The sequence below is a fragment of the Schistocerca piceifrons genome, chromosome 9, assembly GCF_021461385.2.
Source record: "Schistocerca piceifrons isolate TAMUIC-IGC-003096 chromosome 9, iqSchPice1.1, whole genome shotgun sequence".
Lineage (NCBI taxonomy): Eukaryota > Metazoa > Arthropoda > Insecta > Orthoptera > Acrididae > Schistocerca > Schistocerca piceifrons.
Window position 1 is genome coordinate 96,963,940 of NC_060146.1, and position 13,998 is coordinate 96,977,937.

The 13,998-nt window shown below is 44.0% G+C and overlaps 1 protein-coding gene across 1 annotated transcript in view; it reads left to right on the plus strand.

The window, feature by feature from the left end:
* LOC124716727 overlaps positions 1–13,998 on the plus strand; it is a 196,940-nt gene that overhangs the window by 86,699 nt on the left and 96,243 nt on the right. The gene's annotated exons all lie outside the window — the stretch shown is intronic.

Genomic DNA, 13,998 nt, shown 5'->3' on the forward strand with positions numbered 1-13,998 from the left:
AAATTGTTGAAATGTATGATGAGATAAAAGAAATTATTCAGGTAGTGAAGGGGGACGAAAATTTAATAGTCATGGGTGACTGGAATTCGATAGTAGGAAAACGGAGAGAAGGAAACGTAGTAGGTGAATATGGATTGCGGGGAAGAAATGAAAGAGGAAGCCGGCTTGTAGAATTTTGCACAGAGCATAACTTAATCATAGCTAACACTTGGTTCAAGAATCATAAAAGAAGGGTTGTATACATGGAACAATCCTGGAGATACTATAAGGTATCAGATAGATTATATAATGGTAAGACAGAGATTTAGGAACCAGGTTTTCAACTGTAAGACATTTCCAGTGGCAGATGTGGACTTTGATCACAATCTATTGGTTATGAACTGTAGATTAAAACTGAAGAAACTGCAAAAAGGTGGGAATTTAAGGAGATGGGTCCTGGATTAACTGACTAAACCAGAGGTTTAACATTAGCAGTAGAAATCCATTATTCTTTCGCAAAATATCATGTAAGTGTAAAAAAGTTGTGGAATGTTTTCAAAGAGATAGTATCGACAGCATTTGAGAGATATATACCACATAAATTAATAAGTGATGGTACCGACCCCTCACGGTACACAAAACGGGTCAGATCGTTGTTGCAGTAGCAACGAATAAAGCATGCCAAATTTAAAAGAACGCAAAATCCCCAAGATTGGCCAAGTTCTACAGAAGTTCGAAATACATCGCGTATTTCAATGCGAGATGCTTTTAATAATTTCCACAACGAAATTCTGTCTCGAAATCTTGCAGAAAACCCAAAGAGATTCTGGTCATATGTAAAGCACACCAGTGGCAAGACACAATCAATACCTTCACTGCTCGATAACAACGGTGAAGTCATTGATGACAGTGCCACCAAAGCAGAGTTATTAAACACGGTTTTCCGAAACTCTATCACCAAAGAAGGCGAAGTAAATATTCCTGAATTCCAATCAAGAACAACTGCCTAGATGAGAAACATAGAAGTAGATATCCTCGGTGTAACAAAGCAGCTTAAATCACTCAATAAAGGCAAGGCCTCCGGTCCAGATTGTATACCAGTCAGGTTCTTCTCAGAGTATGCTGATAAAATAGCTCCATATTTAACAATTATGTGCAACCACTCGCTCACAGAAAGATCCGTACCTAAAGACGGGAAAATTGCTCAAGTCACACCAATACCCAAAAAGGGAAGTAGGAGTAATCCGCTCAATTACAGGCCTATATCACTAACGTCGATTTTCAGCAGGGTTTTCGAACATATACTGTATACGAACATTATGAAGTACCTCGAAGAAAACGATTTATTGACATATAGTCAACACGGATTCAGAAAATATCGTTCTTGTGAAACACAACTAGCTCTTTGTACTCATGAAGTAATAAGTGCTATCGACAGGGGATGTCAAATTGATTCCATATTTTTAGATTTCCAGAAGGCTTTCGACACCGTTTCTCACAAGCGTCTTCTAATCAAACTGCGTGCCTATGGAGTATCACCCCAGTTGTGCGACTGGATTCGTGATTTCCTGTCAGAAAGGTCACAGTTCGTAGTAATGGACGGAAAGTCATGGAGTAAAACAGAAGTAATATCCGGCGTTCCCCAAGGAAGTGTTACAGGCCCTCTATTGTTCCTGATCTCTATTGACGACATAGGAGACAATCTGAGTAGCCGTCTTAGATTGTTTGCAGATGATGCTGTCATTTGTCATCTTGTAAAGTCATCTAATGATCAAAACGACTTGCAAAATGATTTAGATAAGATATCTGTATGGGGCGAAAAGTGGCAATTGACCCTGACTAAAGAAAAGTGCGAAGTTATTCACACGAGTACTAAAAGAAATCAGCTAAATTTCGATAACGCGATAAGTTACACAAATCTGAGGGCTGTAAATTCAACTAAATACTTAGGGATTATAATTACAAATAACCTAAATTGGAACGATCACATAGATAATGTTGTGGTAGAACAAACCAAAGACTGCGATTCATTGGCAGAACACTTAGAAGGTGCAACAGGTCTACTAAAGAGCCTGCTTACACTAGGCTTGTCCGCCCTATTCTGGAGTACTGCTGTGCGGTGTGGGATTTGCATCAGGTGGGACTGACGGATGACACCGAAAAAGTACAAAGAAGGGCAGCTCGTTTTGTATTATCGTGGAATAGGGGAGATAGTGCAACAGACATGATACGTGAATGGGAGTGGCAATCATTAAAACAAAGGCGCTTTTCGTTGCGACGGGATCTTCTCATGAAATTTCAATCCTCCGATTGCGAAAACATTGTGTTTGCACCCACCTATATAGGGAGAAATGGTCATCACGGTAAAATAAGAGAAATGAGGGCTCGCACAGAAAAAATTTAATGCTCGTTTTTCCCGCGTGCCGTTGGAGAGTGGAACGGTAGAGAGACAGCTTGAAGGTGTTTCATTGAACCCTCTGCCAGGCACTTTATTGTGAATAGCAGAGTAATCACGTAGATGTAGAAATACAGGGTGTCCCACTCAAATCTCTCTGATTTCAAAGACCCAGGAAGAGAAGACACATTAGATACAATGAAAAATGCACCACATTGTAGAGCATCTCAAATAATTTATTTGTTTATCATGAATACACCTCAACATGTGAACCACTTGCAGCACGAAGAATCTCGAGTCTACATTCAATTTCTTGCCGAGTTCTTTGTAACATTTCCTCTGTTACTGTTGCAATCGCATTAGTGATACGATGTCGCAACGCAGGAATGTCGTCCGCTTTGGTCGCATACACTCGGACCTTCACGAACCCTCACATGAACAAACCAAGTGGCGTAATGTCGGGTGGACGTGGTGGCCAGGCAATGGGTCCTCCATGTCCGATCCAACGATTGGGAAATTTATTATCCAGGAACTTGTGGACATCCGTTGACCAATGCGGCAGAGCTCCATCTTGTTGAAAAATGATGTTGTGTTGCAAGTCTTGTATCAGAGGGTACACAAACTGCTCTAGCATGTCCATATACAGTGACTCATTCAGTGTTTGTTCCGCAAAGAACAACGGTCCAACAATGCTGTGGTGCATTGGCCAGCACCAGACGTTTAGTTTAGGGCTATCACGAACATGTTCAATGACAATGTGCGAATTTGCAAACCCCAAATCCGAACATTATGCCTATTAACCCTTCTTGATAGATGAAAGGTTGCCTCATCTGAGAATAAACATTTTTCCAGGAAGCTGGCATCCATATCAATAAGCTGCAGTATATCCACAGCAAATTGTTATCGGCATGATTTGTCGTTCGGGGTCAGATGTTGCAGAATTTGCACTCAGTAAGCACAGATACGAAGACGCTGGTGAACTACACGATGCAATGTTGATCGAGGTACATCAAGTTGCCTAGATGCTTGACGAACTGACTTATGTGGGCTTCTGAGAAACGTTTGTCTGATGTCCTGAAACTCCGTAACGTGCACCGTCAGGATGTTTCCGAATACCTCCTGTTTCCAGAAACTTCCTATACCATTCCTTAACTGTTTTCACATCAGGTGTATCACATTCATACGCACGACGATAATTTCTTTACACAGTAATCGGCGATTTTGTTTCTGCAAACCACACTACTGCTTCCGCGCGCTGCTGTGGAGTCGTCATTTTCACTTCATGCGACCATGCTTCACTCTGGCGACGATACTTTGCACTTCTGACGCGGGAATAAAAATTCTTTGAGATGCTGTACAATGTGGTGCATTTTTCACTGTCGTATCTACTGTGGTTTATCTCCCCTGGGGCCTTGAAGTCAGGGAGGTTTGAGTAGGACACCCTGTGCATCAAATAAATTAGCAAAAATTTAAATTACAGATTCTGTAACAGGACACAAAATTCCATTTGTCTTTTAACTAAAACCAAACGAATTCTTTGAACTCTATAAGCATTATAAATCACCCCAGAGGCACTTACTGGAGTCGACAGTAGTTTTGTCTACCTAGAAATCGGTATTACAATAAGAATAGCACTTCAAGCGTCAAAAGTCTCTCTATACGCACTGAGGCGATGAAAGTCATGGGGTGCCTCCTAATCTCTTAGTGCGGCAACTCGATGCGCCATGAACACAACTATTCGTTGGGAGTCCCCTGCAGAAATATTGAGCCATTATGCCTCTGTAGCCGTCCATAATTGCTAAATTATGTGCAGAATTTGCAGAATTTTGTGAAAGAACTGATCTCAAGGTTACGCCCCACAAATGTGCGATGTGATTCATGCTGGGTAATCTGGGTGCCCATATATGCACTCGAATTGTCTTGAAAGTTCTTTAAACCAAGGGCCAACAGTTGTAGTCTGGCGACATGGCACATTGTCTCCATAAAAACTGCAACTTTGTTTGGGAACATGATGTCCATACGTAGCTGCAAATGGTCTCCAACTAGATGAGCATAACCAGGACCCAGTGCATTCCATGTAAACACAGCCCATACAATTATGTAGCCACCACCAGATTTCACAGTGCTTTCATCTATTTCATCTACATCTACATCCATACTCCGCAAGCCACCTGACGGTGTGTAGCGGAGGGTACCCTGAGTACCTCTATCGGTTCTCCCTTCTATTCCAGTCTCGTATTGTTCGTGGAAAGAAGGATTGTCGGTATGCCTCTGTGTGGGCTGTAATCTCTCCGATTTTATCCTCATGGTCTCTTCGCGAGATATACGTAGGAGGGAGCAATATACTGCTTGACTCCTCGGTGAAGGTATGTTCTCGAAACTTCAACAAAAGCCCGTACCGAGCTACTGAGCGTCTCTCCTGCAGACTCTTCCACTGGAGTTTATCTATCATCTCCGTAACACTTTCGCGATTTCTAAATGATCCTGTAACAAAGCGCGCTGCTCTCCGTTGGATCTTCTCTATCTCTTCTATCAACGCTATCTGGTACGGATCTCACACCGGTAGCTTTGTAAGTAACATATCGGATTGCCGCAGCGGCAACACCGGTTTCCGTCAGATCACCAAAGTTAAGCGCTGTCGGGCTAGGCTACCACGTGGACGGGTGACCAACCGGTCTGCGAGTGGGGTGCACTCAGCCCTTGTGAGGCAAACTGAGGTGTTACTTGATTGAGAAGTAGCGGCTCCGGTCTCGTAAACTGACATACGGCCGGGGGAGCGGTGTGCTGACCAGATGCCCCTCCATATCCGCATCCAGTGACGCCTGTGAGCTGAGGACGACACGGCAGCCGGTCGGTACCGTTGGATCTTCCAAGGCCTGTTCTGACGGAGTTTAGTTTTTTTAGTTAATTGGCAACATGTGTCCACGGCATTGTTGGGTCAGCGCCAGACTCGAACTCCAGCTCTTATCTACCGAAATCGGCACTCATCTGACCAGGTCACGGTTTTACAGTCGACCAGGATCGAACCTATATGATCAAAAGACCAGGAGAGGAGCTGAAAGCGATGTCCTGCCCTTAGAAAAAGTACTCGCGACGGTCGTCTGCTGCCATAGCCCATTACCGCCACATTTCCCCGCACTGCTCTAACGGACCGTTCGTCGTAAGTCCCACAATGATTTCTGTCTGTTGCTTGTCTGTTAGCACTGACAACTCTACGCAAACGCCGCTGCTCTCGGTCGTTAAGTGAAGGTAGTCGACCACTGCGTTGTCTGTGGTGAAGGGCAATGTCTGAAATTCGGTATTCTTGGCACACTTTTGGTACTGTGTATCCAGGAACACTGAATTCACTAAATCTGTTTGTTAACTAAGTGTAAAGCATATCCTTAGCACTCAGTGTTAACTGATAATGACAAATATTAAAGATGCGCAAATGTAGAAAATACACACACCATTTACACAAATCTCTCACAAACGGAAATACACAAAATTCTGTCCCAATTATTACTGATTTTATTTCTAACTCAACAATGTTCTTATTACTGGAAAAAAGAAGATTAGGTTTTAATGCCTCGTCGACATCGAGATCATTAGAACCAGAGTACGAGGTTGGGCAGTGTCAAGATGTGGAGACATATCGGCCGTGCCCTTTCAAGGGAGCCAACCCGGCAGTTACCTGGAGTGATTTGGAGAACCTGAGCCGGGATGTTCGTATGTGGATTTGAATGAGAGTACAATTTGCGCCGACCGGTGAGGCCGAGTGGTTCTACGCGCTTCAGTCTGGAACCGCGCGACCGCTACGGTCGCAGGATCGAATCCTGCCTCGGACATGGATGTGTGTGATGTCCTTAGGTTAGTTAGGTTTAAGTAGTTCCAAGTTCTAGGGGACTGATGACCTCAGATGTTAAGTCCCATAGTGCTCAGATCCATATATATAGTACAATGTGCCAACCACTATGCTGCCTGGCTAACTTCGTATTACTGCGATGCTGATCAACTTAAAGGGTTTCGACGAATAGCAAGCAGCAGTATAAACTAGGCTATCTTATGGAAAGAGCGCTAAGGGAACTCAATAGCAAAACTGAAATGTTTCAAACGGCTCTAAGCACTATGGGACTTAACATCTGAGGTCGTCAGTCCCCTAGACTTAGAACTACGTAAACCTAACTAACCTAAGGACATCTTACACATCATGCCCGAGGCGGGATTCGAACTTGCGACCGTAGCAGCAGCGCGGTTCCAGACTGAAGCGCCTAGAGCCGCTCGGCCACAACGGCCAGCTCAATAGCAAAACACAGGGGTTTTCACGAACCGTGGTGGACACTTTGGTAACGCTCTCAAGAAATAACGCCCCGTTTATTTTTGCCACGACCACCAACCGAGGTAGCAGGAAACAGGCCTAGCCAAACTCCATAGTGTTTGGGAAGTGGCGACTCTCCAGTAACTGCAGACATGCTTTCCAAAGTAAACATCCGCCATCCACATGTGGCGAGCAGACCTCCACAGCTGTAGCTGAGACAGTGTAAGGGAATAGCTGGCAGCTCTAGCGCCCGTTGCCAGCTTTCAGCTGCGAAGCGCCATTGGCTGCTTGAGAAAACAGAAGACGTCTACACAGCTGAGGCGTTCCCATAGAGACGTTTACAAAATTGCATTACGTTATTGGCTGAGGCCAGCCAGCAAAGTTGCCGCACACAGCCCACTGATGCTATCAGGGATCGGTTCATGCCGACTCCACCATAGCGAGCTCAGGCTCAGATCCAGAGACTCTGCGTCCCAGACAGACAACCCCCAGAAAAACACATGCGTCAGCTGCACACGCAGATAAATCCCCGGTCGTGGCAAACTGAGCGTGTCACCTACCGACAGGCCAGGAAAAAAAAATTGTAGCTTTGTGTCATTGTTGTTGTTGTTGTTGTTGTGGTCTTCAGTCCAGAGACTGGTTTGATGCAGCTCTCTATGCTACTCTATCCTCCGTAAGTTTCTTCATCTCCCAGTACCTACTGTATAAGGAAACCCAAAGGCGTTCTGCAAGCAGAGGTATTAATAGGAGCATATTCACAACTCACAAAATTTTTCTATGTGACAAAAATGTCGCAGTTGCACCGTTTGACGGCTAGGGGTCCATGAAGGTTTTACTAACGGCTGTCTAACATACTCAGAACAACCACATGCTCCATGCATAATGGTTGTAGTCTCAGCCAAACCAGTAACCAGCTCTTCTGGAATGCTTATTCCAGTCTTGTATTCCAAATGCTTTATCTACTCCTACCAAGACAAATCCATAGGAGTTCGGCAGCATCTATAAAACTATTTTCATCACACAGCAGTATGAACACCATCTGTGAACATCATTAGTGTTTCAGTGGTTGTCAACCTGATCTCCACTGCCCACGACCGAGTGTTCCAGGTTTCATTATGGACGGTAGGCAGGAAGGATTTTAAAAATATTTTAATTAACTTTTGGTGCAACCGGTAGCCGCGTTGTCTAGGGCGTCTTGTCATGATCCGCGAGGCTCCCCCCGTCGGAGGTTCGAGTCCTCCCTCGGGCATGGGTGTGTGTGTCGTCCTCAGCATAAGTTAGTTTAAGTTCGATTAAGTAATGTGTAAGCTTAGGGACCGATGATCTTAGCAGTTTGGTCCCATAAGACCTTAACACAACTTTTAAAAAAAGAAAGGAAAAAAAAAATAAAATTAACTTTTCATAAAACTTTGACATGAAGTACACTGTGTGATCAAAAGAATCCGGACATCCCCAAAAACATAAGTTTATCATATTAGGTGCATTGTTCTGCCACCTACTGTCAGGTACTCCATATCAGCGACTTCTGTAATCATTAGACATCGTGAGAGAGCAGAATGGTGTGCTCCACGGAACTCACGGACTTTGAACGTGGTCAGGTGATTGGGTGTCACTTGTGTCATACGTCTGTACGCGAGATTTCCACACTCCTAAACATCCCTAGGTCCGCTGTTTCCGATATGATAGTGAAGTGGAAAGGGTATAGGCCGACCTCGTCTGTTGACTGACAGAGACTGCCGACAGTTGAAGAGGGTCGTAACGTGTAATAGGCAGACATCTATCCAGACCATCACATACAAATTCCAAACTGCATCAGGGTCCACTGCAAGTACTATGACCGTTAGGTGGGAGGTGAAATGGTTCAAACGGCTCTGAGCACTATAGGACTAAACATCTGAGGACATCAGTCCCCTAGAACTCATAACTACTTAAACCTAACTAACCTAAGGACATCACACAACACCCAGTCATCACGAGGCAGAGAAAATCCCTGACCCCGCCGGGAATCGAACCCGGGAACCCGGGCTGGGAAGCGAGTGGGAGGTGAGAAAACTTGGATTTCATGGTCGGGCGGCTGCTCATAAGCCACACATCACGTTGGTAAATGCCAAACGACGCCTCGCTTGGTGTAAGGAGCGTAAACACTGACGATTGAACAGTGGAAAAGCGTGTGGAGTGACGAATCACGGTACACAATGCGGCGATCCGGTGGCAGGGTGTGGGTATGGCGAACGCCCGGTGAACGTCATCTGGCAGCATGTGTAGTGCCAACAGAAAAAGTCGGAAGCGGTGGTGTTATGGTGTGGTCGAGTTTTTGATGAAATGGCTTGCACCCCTTTTTGTTTTGCGTGGCACCATTACAGCAAAGGCCTACACATATGTTTCGAGCATCTTCTTCGTTCCCATTGTTGAAGAGCAATTCGAGGATGGCGATTACATCTTTCAACACGATCGAATACCTGTTCATAATGCATGAACTGTGACGGAGTGGTTACAAGGCAATAACATCCCTGTAATAGACTGGCCTGCACAGAGTCCTGACCTGATTGCTATAGAACACCTTCGGAATGTTTTGGAACGCCGACTTCGTTCAAAATGGTTCAAATGGCTCTGAGCACTATTGGACTGAACATATGAGGTCATCAGTCCCCTAGAACTTCGAACTACTTAAACCTAACTAACCTAAGGACATCACACATATCTATGCCCGAGGCAGGATTCGAACCTGCGACCGGCGGTTCCAGACTGAAGCGCCTGGAACAGCTCGGCCGCACCGGCCGGCGCCGACTTGGTGCCAGGCCTCACCGACGGACATCGATACCCCTCCTCAGTGTAGCATTCCGTGAAGAATGGTTGTCATTCCCCAAGAAACCTTGCGGCACCTGATTGAACGTATGCCTGCGAGAGCGGAAGCTATCATTAAGACTAAGGGTGGGCCAACACCATATTGAATTCCAGCATTACCGAAGGAGGGCACCACGAACGTGTAAGTCATTTTCAGCCTGGTGTCCGGATACTTTTGATCGCATTGTGTATTTGGTAATTAGTTATTTTATATGCTTTAACTTCCTGTAACTATGCTTTATAAATTTTACGAAGTAGAGTTATTTTCCTAATTCATATGTAATCGTTACTATGGAACAGGTGGGTGGCTAGAAAATGTTACTGGTAACAGAGATACGAAAGTGGCCAGTAGGTGAAAATGTTGACTACCCCTGGAATAAATCTTCATGGACAGCTATCAAGCAAATGGTTCACCTGTGACATTTATGTCATACAAGGAAGTGTTTCTATCTCTTCTAAGCGCACTAAAATTTTGTGTAGATAGTTTTTTTTGTGCCCTATATACAAACGGCTTCTTCTAATTAGTGTTGTTTTGTAAATTTCTCATACAGGAACTGTATATAATATATCCCATAGATTCCATTTTTATTTAATGAATAAAATTTCGATCTCTAATTTAACAGTTAATTAATAATGTTTCCTATTTCGGTCCCTAATTGAATAGTTTGTAGAACCGACGCTTGCAACTGACTGCGCAACGATCCCACTGCCGTCAGCATACATTTCGCGTAGGGACCACGGAGACTAGATATGAGAAATCAGGCCTGATACGGAGGCACATACATAGTCGTTTTTTCCTCGTTCTATTTGCGAGTAGAACGACTAGCTGACTAGCTGCGGTAAAGCGTCCTTACGCATCGCACCTTACTGTGTGTGGCTTGCGGAGTAAGCATGCAGATGTAGACAGCTAATTGCACAAGACAACTTGCCAATATTTTTGATATAAATGTCATTACTCTGAACTACAGTAAATCTGAGAAACATCTGTGTGGATGTGTGTTAACAAGTGCGGATCGTTCTCAACGACTCTCATGTGACTGCATGGAGTTGAGAAAGAGGGCTCTGTCCACCGAAACACAGTGTACTAGGCTGCCTCAGTAATCAGTCACGATTTATGATATACTACATTTAGCCCTGTGCAACCAGGTACTTGAAAATACATAGAAGAGCTAAAGTACTGGTCTGGGCATGTGTATTCAATTACAGAGATATGTAAACAGGCAGAGTACGGTGCTGCGGTCGGCAACGCCTATAAAAGATAACAAGTGTCTGGCGCAGTTGTTAGAGCGGTGGTAGGTTATCAGAATTTAAGTGAGTCTGAACGTAGTGTTACAGTCGGCGCACGAGCGACAGCACACGTCATCTCCGAGGTAGCGACGAACTGTGGATTTTCCAGTATGACCATTTCACGAGTGTGACTTGTGTGGTGTCACCGCCAGACACCACACTTGCTAGGTGGTAGCCTTTAAATCGGCCGCGGTCCGTTAGTATACGTCGGACCCGCGTGTCGCCACTATCAGTGATTGCAGACCGAGCACCGCCACACGGCAGGTCTAGTCTAGAGAGACTCCCTAGCACTCGCCCCAGTTGTACAGCCGACTTTGGTAGCGATGGTTCACTGTATACAGACGCTCTCATTTGCAGAGACGACAGTTTAGCATAGCCTTCAGCTACGTCATTTGCTACGACCTAACAAGGCGCCATATTCAGTTACTATGTCTTCTGAACAAATAATATTGTGACTCATGTACCGTCAAGAGCGACGTTCATCATTAATGGATTAAGGTTAAGTATCAAACTAATTACGTCCGCTTTCTGAATTCTAATTAGTCGTCATGTTCCAGACCTCACGTCAGTATAGTTCTTCCCTCCTCACGCCAGCCTGCGTGAGCTAAAACGCGTGCATTTCGGCCTCCACTACTAACATGGTGCTGGCTCTTCTGCCAGCAGAACAACTTGAATATCTGGAATCCGGTAAAACATCAAATCTCTGACTTCGCTGCGGCCGGAAAAAGATCCTCCAAGGACGGGACCAACGACGACTGAAGAGAATCGTTCAACGTGACAGAAGTGCAACCCTTTCGCAAATTGCTGCAAATTTCGATGCTGCACCATCAACAAGTGTCAATGTGTGAACCAGTCAACGAATCATCATCGATATGGACTTTAGGAGCCGAAGGCCTACTCGTGTACCCTTGATAGATACACGAAACAAAGCTTTACTCCTAGCCTGGGACCGTCAACAACGATATTGGACTGTTGATAAGTGTAAACATGTTGCCTGGTCGGGCGAGCCTCGTTTCAAATTGTATCGAGCGGATGCACGTGTACAGGCATGGAGACAACCTCATGAATTCAAGCTGGTGTAGGCTTTGTAATGGTGTGGGGCGTGTGCAGTTGGAGGGATATGGGACCCCTGATACGTTTAGATTCGACTCTGACAGGTGACATGTACATAAGCAGCCTGTCTGATCACCTGCATCCATTCATGTCCATTGTGCATTCAGACAGACTTGGGCAATCCCACAGGGCACTGCGACACCCCACATAACCCGAATTGCTACACAGTGACTCCAAGAACACTTCTGAGTTTAAACACTTCCGCTGGCCACCAAATTCCCCACACGTGAACATTATTCAGCATTTCTGGGAAGCTGATAAGAAGAGATCTCTACCCCCTCGTACTCTTACGGATTTAGGGACAGCTCTGCAGAATTCATGGTGTCAGTTCCTTCGAGCACTACTGCAGACATTAGTCGAGTCCATTCCGCGTCGTGCTGCTGCACTTCTGCATTCACGTGGGTGTGCTACCAAATATTAGGCAGGTGCACCAGTTTATTTGGCTCTTCAGTGTAGCTTCTAACTGAAATAATATACGTATAACCACTGTTAAAGTTGACGCATCTGACTGTCTTGCTATCATAAGGGATTCCCTAATTCTTAAGTAATTCTCATATGTATGCGTGAATTTCAAAGTATGGGAAAATGTATACCGAAGCGCTCGCGTTAGAGAAACGTGTGGGTAACTTGAACTCTAGCTGGATGGAATTATTTGCACCGATATACAAAACTTATAACCATTTAAAGCTGATTGCACTGTGAATTATCTATCGTATACTTTCATAAATAAATCGTGCTGTCTACATAGGCTAATTTCCTTTAAATTTGATAATGGATTCTATACCGAAAATAAAACTTTTCGCTCTACGGTCGTGTGTCAGTTCCAATAGTAAATTTACTTAAGGAAACTTGTTTCGTAAAGAAAGTTAGATCCAGCGAAAACTACTATCTTCTGTTGTATCTGTTTGATACTGTATCACGATTACGTTACAACTAAGACCACCGATGTAATTTACCACCTTTACTGGCTTTCTTCTATTTTTCTGTTGCGATCAAAAAAAGTAACTTTTTACACTTTTGTGTATCTTCCCGTTTAAGAGAACTTTTTGTAATAAACGAATTATTCGAATAGAACATCCGAAGTATGTTTCTCATTTAGTTTCAATTAAGAATAACAGTTTTCCTCTTGACAACTAGACAGTCGTAACTTCATTAATCTCTTTATGACAACTTCATCGCAGTTACAATTATATGGAAAATGTTGATTATCTTTGCCTTCCTTAGGACGACTTTTTCCAACTACTATATACTTAACGCCTTTCCTCTTTGTTTCAAATATAAGCCGTAGAACCGAAATCGGAGTAGCGTACGAGTACAAGCAAAAAATTTACAATACCACTGACGGACAGCACTAAAAAACAAAACAAAAAAGAAGGAAAAAAGGAGCTAGGTGCCACCATCAACTTTAACCACACAATTTTACATTTGTTCAAAGTTCACACGTTCTGCAGGTTTTGACATTAGCCGTCCCATTACAGTCCCTAGGTTGAGTGGTCACTCGACACGACGAACAACAATACGTGAGAGCTATGTGGTACATTCAGTGTTCGTGATCTATATCTAAAAAACGCTAGGGCGTATTATCGCTGTAGGAACAAGCGAATCTTCCGTGGATATACACTAGGATCTAACACAATAAAGTAACACTCTTGGGTTACTACGTTCAAGACCCAAAACACGAATTCTCCATCAACAAAACAGCCACAACAACAGGCCCCTCCAACCATCTCGGAATTTTGACGATCTAACGCGCCAATCAGACAAAATTTGCCACGATATCCCTCAGGAGCAGTCCAACAACTCTAACAGCCAGTGCAGTGCCAAGACGAATAAATGCTTACATAAGGAGCAAAGATTGTTATTGATTTGCTCAATTTGTGAAGCTATTGCTCTTGAATAAATAGCCCAATTTTCCTGATCTTTACATGTATATCACATCTACCGATTTCTGTCCCATTCGGATAATTCCTTCGTGGTGCGTGTTTTTTTTTTCTCATACGTGCAATCGTTTAATGTATTGATGCAGTTGCCTTATATGGCTTTTAAAAATTATTTTGGCAATACAGAATCAAAGTCCATGTGT